The sequence below is a fragment of the Micropterus dolomieu genome, linkage group LG21 (assembly GCF_021292245.1).
Source record: "Micropterus dolomieu isolate WLL.071019.BEF.003 ecotype Adirondacks linkage group LG21, ASM2129224v1, whole genome shotgun sequence".
NCBI lineage: Eukaryota > Metazoa > Chordata > Actinopteri > Centrarchiformes > Centrarchidae > Micropterus > Micropterus dolomieu.
The window spans coordinates 17,232,149-17,239,485 of record NC_060170.1 but is presented as its reverse complement, the minus strand read 5'-3'; the positions used below and the strand labels follow the sequence as shown (position 1 = coordinate 17,239,485).

General features: G+C 40.1%; 1 protein-coding gene across 1 annotated transcript in view; it reads right to left on the bottom strand.

The window, feature by feature from the left end:
* Window positions 1–815: 815 nt before the first annotated feature.
* The window catches only part of prr16 (proline rich 16), a 14,104-nt gene continuing 7,582 nt past the window's right edge, over window positions 816–7,337 (bottom strand). Inside the window, exon 3 of the mRNA XM_046035595.1 lies at window positions 816–2,849. The gene's annotated coding sequence lies outside the window, so the exon portion shown is untranslated. The remainder of the gene's footprint in view (window positions 2,850–7,337) is intronic.

Sequence of the window (7,337 nt, the reverse complement as noted above, 5' to 3'; positions counted from 1 at the left end):
CCAGCATGAACAAAATAGTCCCAACCAATAACAGAACTTAAGAGTTAAAGTTAAACCTTCAAAATATGACAGAACAGCTTTGGCAAAATTGCGGCTGGACAAGAATACCAATAATAGTGCCGCCCACTGTGAAGTGGTTACAAACATTTAGCTTTTTTTCTTCAGCAATGACTTGCTTTTCATTCACAAAGCTGCAATCATCCACAGAGTGCAGCCACAGTGTTCCTCGACCATTTTACTTTGGGTTGGATTAGTTAGTTAGCCTTGCTCAAGGGTACAAAGGCAGATAGTTAAACATGTACATTTCCCAGGCACATTTTCTTAGCAGATTTTCCCAGCTCATGGATATGAACTTGTGATGTTCTAGTCTAAAGACCGCCTCTCTTTACTCTAGGAGTTTAACTACGGCTGCCCTGTTCCTGTGACCACGTCCTTCATTTTTAAGGCCTTCAGCTGCTGGCTTTGGCCGGTGTTATAATGCGTATATGACCATAATAAGCCACTATGAATTCATCAGAATATCTTCTGGCGACAGCCAATAGCCTTTAGCACCGCCAGCTTACTATCTCATCACACTAATCTTCAATTAACTGATATTTAATGTATTTTTCTTTCTGAAAGGTTTGCTCACACTGCTTTTTTGAAGTGTGATGCTCTGGCACTCGTTTGTTTCCTCTTTGACTCCTAGTTCACAGTCATTCAATTCTACAAGATCAATTTGTAAGAGCACAGTTTATAATAAAGACATAAAAATCAACACTTTCCGTGTTTTAAGTTATAGTTCAGTCCATAAAATACACACAGACACACCAACATTAAGTGTAAAGTGTTTACTTCTCACAAGTTATTTTCCAACCCGTTTGTGGACACACAACAAAATACAGCTGACAGCTTTTTGAGACAATCCAATCACCTTTAAATCTGATTCTTGATTGATCCAGAGTTTGGTCATGATTTCAGTCTCTGTGTCCAGTGAGAACAAAGAGCTGGAGTTTACAAGTGTGGTGTCTCCAGTCTGAATGTGGAGAGAGAGAGGCTGTGTGTATCAAATAATGTTTGTTACTTTCCGGCATATGTTTGTCACCCTTTTATTGATCCAAAATGACCTATGAAAATGTGTACACACACACACACACACACACACACACACACACACACACACACACACACACACACACACACACAGTAAATTCCCAGTTTCTTTACTTTTCATTTTGTCCTTGTAAAGCACATTGTAATGTCTGCAATACTGATTTGATTAAGATTTTTCTTCTGTTTGTACACTCTACAGCATATTTACCACGCCTGCCTAAAACATTTGCACAGTACTGTATTTAACTAAACATTATTATTATTATTATTATTTAATGATCAATGAGTGATTGGCCTAAGCAATGTGATAAAACCCAGGACACTGGTCAGGTTTATAGTGGCTGCAGAAATAACCTGATGGACATCATATGAGGATGACAGCGAATCCTTCCTAACTCTGTATTATGGAGAGCAGAGCACCCTGCATGTTGTACCCACCAACAGACAGCCTCTCCACAGAAATGCATAGAAAAACACAGTGATGGCAGGACAAAGTGAAGAGTCAGTCATGCATTCATTCAGCCCCATGCCTCCCGTCTGATAAAGCACAACTAGGTATTTGGTTTACGCCATTTTTTCTTCTCCACCTTATATTTTCTTTCTCACAATACAACCTATTCTGTAAGGTGTCTTGAAGTGATCATACTGGAGAATTTGTAGTTCATACATACAAACACTATCCTGTTGCTATATATATAAATTACTCATCCTGCTATGCCCTGCTGAAAAACACACACCTCGAGGGAATGTCAGCTCTCGTCAAAGTACCTCTCAGTCATCCAGCACAATATCAAAAATATCATCTCTTTAAATGTTAAAGTCTCTGTAGAAAAATGCCTGAAATATATAGATATCAAACATGTACATGTATATTTGTATACAAAGAAAATTTGATGCAAATTATTACTTCTTCAAGGATCCTTTAAAGCTGTAACTATGCCACTTTACTCTGTATGTTAGTATGAAAAAACAAACAAAAAACAGCTTGCATGGCACCAGTTGAGCACATAGATTTTGATGTACAAGGAACATAATGTCTGGACACAGATCAGTGACCACATCATTCATTTCAAATCATTAGTCTTTCCAAAAAAACAAAAACAAACAAACAATGTGATTGTGCATATGGTACATACTGACACAATATTATTTTCTCCTTATCTGCAGTCCAGCAGAGCAGCGTTTTGCTCACAGGCAGACCTGCCAGGCTCTCCAGACACAAACAATTACAATTCTTAAAAGGCAAATTCCATCGGTTGAGTGGAGCTATTGATTTCCATCTGAGTATGCACAGAGCAGACGTCTGTGTAGACATCAATCAAATACTGGCTGACATCATTTCACCCCATCTTGTACTTCTTCATTTAAACTTGCCTCTTTACTTTTGATGATAGGGTTTCAGCAGCATTCTAATCTTTAATTCAACTATTTCTATGTAACAAAAAATATCACCTCCACAACTACTGTATAAGGTCATCTCTCTGTATGCACTTTCTTAAGTTTCTCTTCCCCCACTTTCACAGTAACATTGCCCTGGCACAGCTGTGCCTGGGGGTTGTTAAGTGCTCAAAAGTCCAAGTAGGAATTTGTCCAGATGATCTCGTCTCCTGGTGGTTGAGAGCCATTAGCACTTTATGTAAAGGGTTAGGTTGATGCTGGGCCTCAGCTCTGGCTCCTCCCCTCCCTGATCAACCAGGGTCGATCAGTGCATGAAACAAGCATCCCTTCCACTTGTATCTCAAGCATCTCAATGGGCCCTGCATAGGAAAAAGAGGAAACACATTCGTGTGAATATAACTGCAAAGAGGAGAGCCACTTGACACAGCGCCAACAGTCGCTTTGTTACAGAGCAAAATGAAAATATATCAAGGTGCCGTTGCAGCACACACAAGCACCCAGACACACAATTCATCGAAGTTAATAGGACTGAAGCGTCTGGCACATTATCCTCTATGGATTAAAAAGCCTGCCCTTTTGTGAAAAGACAATCGCATACCCTAGCTGGTTTTTTTTTCAGTGTTTCTTAATCAAGTCAGGAGTGGTTCAATGAGCAGAGGACCCCATCTGGGTCTTTGTGGCTCTTACGAATCTGATCCTGTTGTTGGGATATTGTGTACCTTCCATGCGTAAGGTGCAGCTGATGCCTCTAACTTTTAATGATCTCCAAAGCAGCGTGAAATCTTCCGATGAAGTTTGCGTCACCCTCAAAGCTTTCCAAGCCAATCTCAGGGCCTTTTTGCACACACATGGCTGCGTCATTCCACTTTCAAACACCTTTTAAACACATGCATGTGTATGTCTTTAACATTAATATGTATGCATATGAGTGTACGCACACATTTTTGACAAGGACACATACACATGCCCACTCACTTTCCCACATCATGCCTTTGTCTGAGTCACGGATAGAAGCACCAAGGCGAGCCAGTATCTATGCCCAATGTGCGCCAGATTCACTTTTGAATGCTCTGATGTTTGGCAATGTAGGTCATGTTTATTTTGTAGTCTAATGAACTTTGCATACAGTATCTCAGACGTAATGTCACTGGCACGCAACACCACAATTTCATTTTGTTTAATGCTTTCCTCATACCATTTTCATAATGAAATGTAGATGTCAACTGAGGGAAACAAAAAATCAAAGTAAATGATGCATGCAGAATGGGGATGAGCAAATAGACAACTGTGTCTCTTGGCAGACTATCACCACCAACAATCAGACAGAGAAACTACAGCTATTTAATATTCACTGGCACAATGTGTCTCACTCTGACACATTTATTTAGTTTTATTGCACACTGTCCACTTGCCAGGTTGGAAAATGGGATGAAGACAATACAGTACAGTAGTTGCACTATAAGCACACATATGACTATTGTGTTAAATCAGAGTAACAGGTTTAAATTTACAAACGTAACAATCTAATGATTCAGCCCTATGAGATTTCTAATTAATTATGGAAGCGGCGGGTGAACTTAATAACCCGATGAAATGAGGTGTTGCATTAGTGACGTCAGTAGGTTGTGGGGTTGAAATCAAAAACACACAACCTTTCAATGGAGGAGCTGCTGTGTACAATCATTTATTAGCAGATGCATAGCAACCAGAAGTAGATTTCATCCATGGAATGTCATTTGTGATTCAAGGTAAGAAGGTATGAAGGATGCAGAGGCCGCCTCGGCTCAGGAGCAACACAGTCAGTGAACTTTTTGATTAAGCGTACAAATGGAAAGGCTGCCAGAGGTGTTTGCTGCACAAAGTGTCAGATTTGTTTTAATAATAGATACCCCACCCACATGTATATAGAGATACATGTGCACAGGGAGATTGTTATGCATACAGCTGCTGCCGAGTGGGAGTGAAGCATTATCCAAGGGGAGAGGAAGAAAAAAATTAAGACAGAGAGAGACAGAGAGAGAGAGAGAGAGGGAGGTGGGCTATGAACTAGAGCTGTGAGCTGTAGGGAGTAGGTCAGTACAGTTGAGTCAGTCATGAATCATGATGGAGGCGGTGAAGATCCACCTCCTCCCTGCCCATTACAACTTTATTCTCAAGCCCGGAGCACTGGAGCTCAGATAGCCATTACAAAAAAAATACTAAAAAACAGTGAAAAACTCCTACACCCGTGGTCAGAGGAGCAGTGGTTTCTGTGTTACAGGAACAATCTGGTGGCAAGCCACGGATGTATCAAACAACGAACGATGAATCCATACAGGAGGGGTCCGTCAGCTGGTCAGCCAGCGCAAATGTCAATACTGTTTCTCTCACTTCCTGCCCTGGTTGCGGTTGCAACACACTCACGACCCTCTCCACAAATATTGGGTGGCTTGTCCATGTTTATAGTTATTCATGAAAAAAAAAGATCTTTATATGTCATTTAAAATACATTTTGAGAGCATAATGTGAGAATATAGAGGAGATTAAAGTAGGATACGACCTGACATTATAATGCGCAACAATACCCATTGTGAATAGGGCAATAGAGTATCAAACCTCAATACTTTTTTGGTACAGACCAAAATGTGTTGAGACACTATTTATTATTAGAGAACAAAAAAAAATGTTTTGTAGCAAAATATGTTTAATACTGTATTTCTTAAAGTCAATTATAAAAAACATAAAAAAACTCAGGTATAATATCCGCACTAATATAATTAGCAAATGAAACCCTGCCCTAGTGAACTTCACCAATATCCACCAATGTCAATAGCTCAGGATGTGCACAAACACAAACATCTGTTAATCAAATCTTTTCAAACAACTTTGCGTCCCTTCTCTGAGTTGTAGCCTGTGCAAGGTTTTTTTTGCTTTATTGTTGAGGTGTCCACTTGCCATCTTACAGACAGCAGATTTAACTTTGTGGAAAAGTACAGTAGAGAGCAAATACTTTTGATTAAAAACTAAAATAAAATCTCAGAAACACTTCAGTTTGGAAGAGTATACTTAAAAAGGGGATTATATTTTTACCTTTATCTTTCCAAAGAGTGTGCAAGGGCTCAAAATTAGCGGTGAAAAAAAAAGAAAAAAAAAAAGAACACAATGGGAAAGGAAAAGAAAACAAACAAACAAAGTAGAGATGCCTTAACTTTTTTGATATGTTCCCTTAATAGTACAAGTCCACTGTGTCATTTTCCTCGGTCCATTGAATTTGCATTAGAAAGCAAGGCAACGCTACGGCAGCAAAAGCCCTTGTGAGCTGTGGCTACACTCCATTATGTGTGTGCCTGTGTGTGTGAGCATGCTGCTGCCAGACTCATTAAAATCCATTAATACAAGGTAAACACAGTGAATGCTCTGCACTGAGAGCAATCATCTTGAGGACAAATATGCATCCACATACTCAGTTACACAGCAGCAAACACAATACACCCAAATCAGTCTCTCTCCATTGCACATACGCCCCCCCCCACCCCACCCTCTTTCGCTCTCTCTGACCCGCACTTTCTCTCTCCCTTAGTGTCCTTACCCCCGACTCTTCCCTTCTTTCTTGTTTTTCTTATGGCTGAATATCCACTGATCCCTAATCCACACACTGATTTTAGATTTGTAAGGCCAGCGAGGTCATGCATTGCATTTAGTCATCAGAGTGGGCTATTTCATACCCTGATTTTCTCAGGCTTAATCTCCAAGCTTCCCACCCCCACAACCCTTAACACACACACACGCGCACACACACACACACACACACACACACACACACAAAAAATTATATATATATATATATAAATTGTACTGTTTATATAACATCCTGCCCCCTAAGCACGTCTTTACCTTTCTGTGCCTTCCTTTCGTACTTTCCTTTATGTACTTTCTCTCTTTGTAAGCGTGGTCTCTCTTTCTCTGTTTATCATAAAAATATGTGCAGCAGCAATTCAGAACTTTGTCAATGTTAATGTTGGTACAAAGGCTGTCTCAGGCAGTGCTGTTATCTCCTGTAGTCTAATCCGGCTAATTAAGGGCATCGCTGGGAGGAAGGTCCTACTATTCTCATCCAACTCCAGGGTGTACTGTCTCCCCAAGTCTGCCAAACTGACATGTGCTTTTACACGCAAACCTGTGCACACACACACACACATACACACATGCACACACGCACGCACGCTCAAACAAACATAGTCAGATTCCTTGACACTCACTTTGAGAATGATTTCAGACGTGTGCACACTTAATTTTGCACAAACGCAATGAACACAGGCTTTATTAAATATGCTTCTTAATAAAAGCTAATAAAGTGGAGACTACCAACTGCTCATAAAGGTATTATATTAATGCTGAATCATATTCCCTTAAGGAAATAAAGTCTAGCATTTTTTCTGTCTGATTCTCCCTACTCAAGAGCAAAACTGATTAGCTTACCGTCCACTTAGTCTTTTAGATATCACAGTGAGTGATAGTGAGGGTCTACACAAACGGGGGTTGACTTGCTAAAAAATTCACAATATTAGAAAATGAAATTCAAGATTTTTCAATTAAAATTAGCTAGAAAGCTAACAGTAGGCACAAATCAAAATGGCAGTTTAGTCATCTAAGACTTCTCACTCTCCTGCAGCCCACCATGTCACTCTCCTCTCATTTACTCTTTCACTCCTACAGTCTGACACGTCACCAAAATGAGACAAGAGGTGATGAAGGAAGAGGAAGTATGAACTCGCTTGTCTAACACTTAACCGTAATTGTCCATCTAGGCAGGCTTGTGTAAAGTATAGATGCCGCTGCCCGTCTGCGCTGACTTTTACCCTGTAACA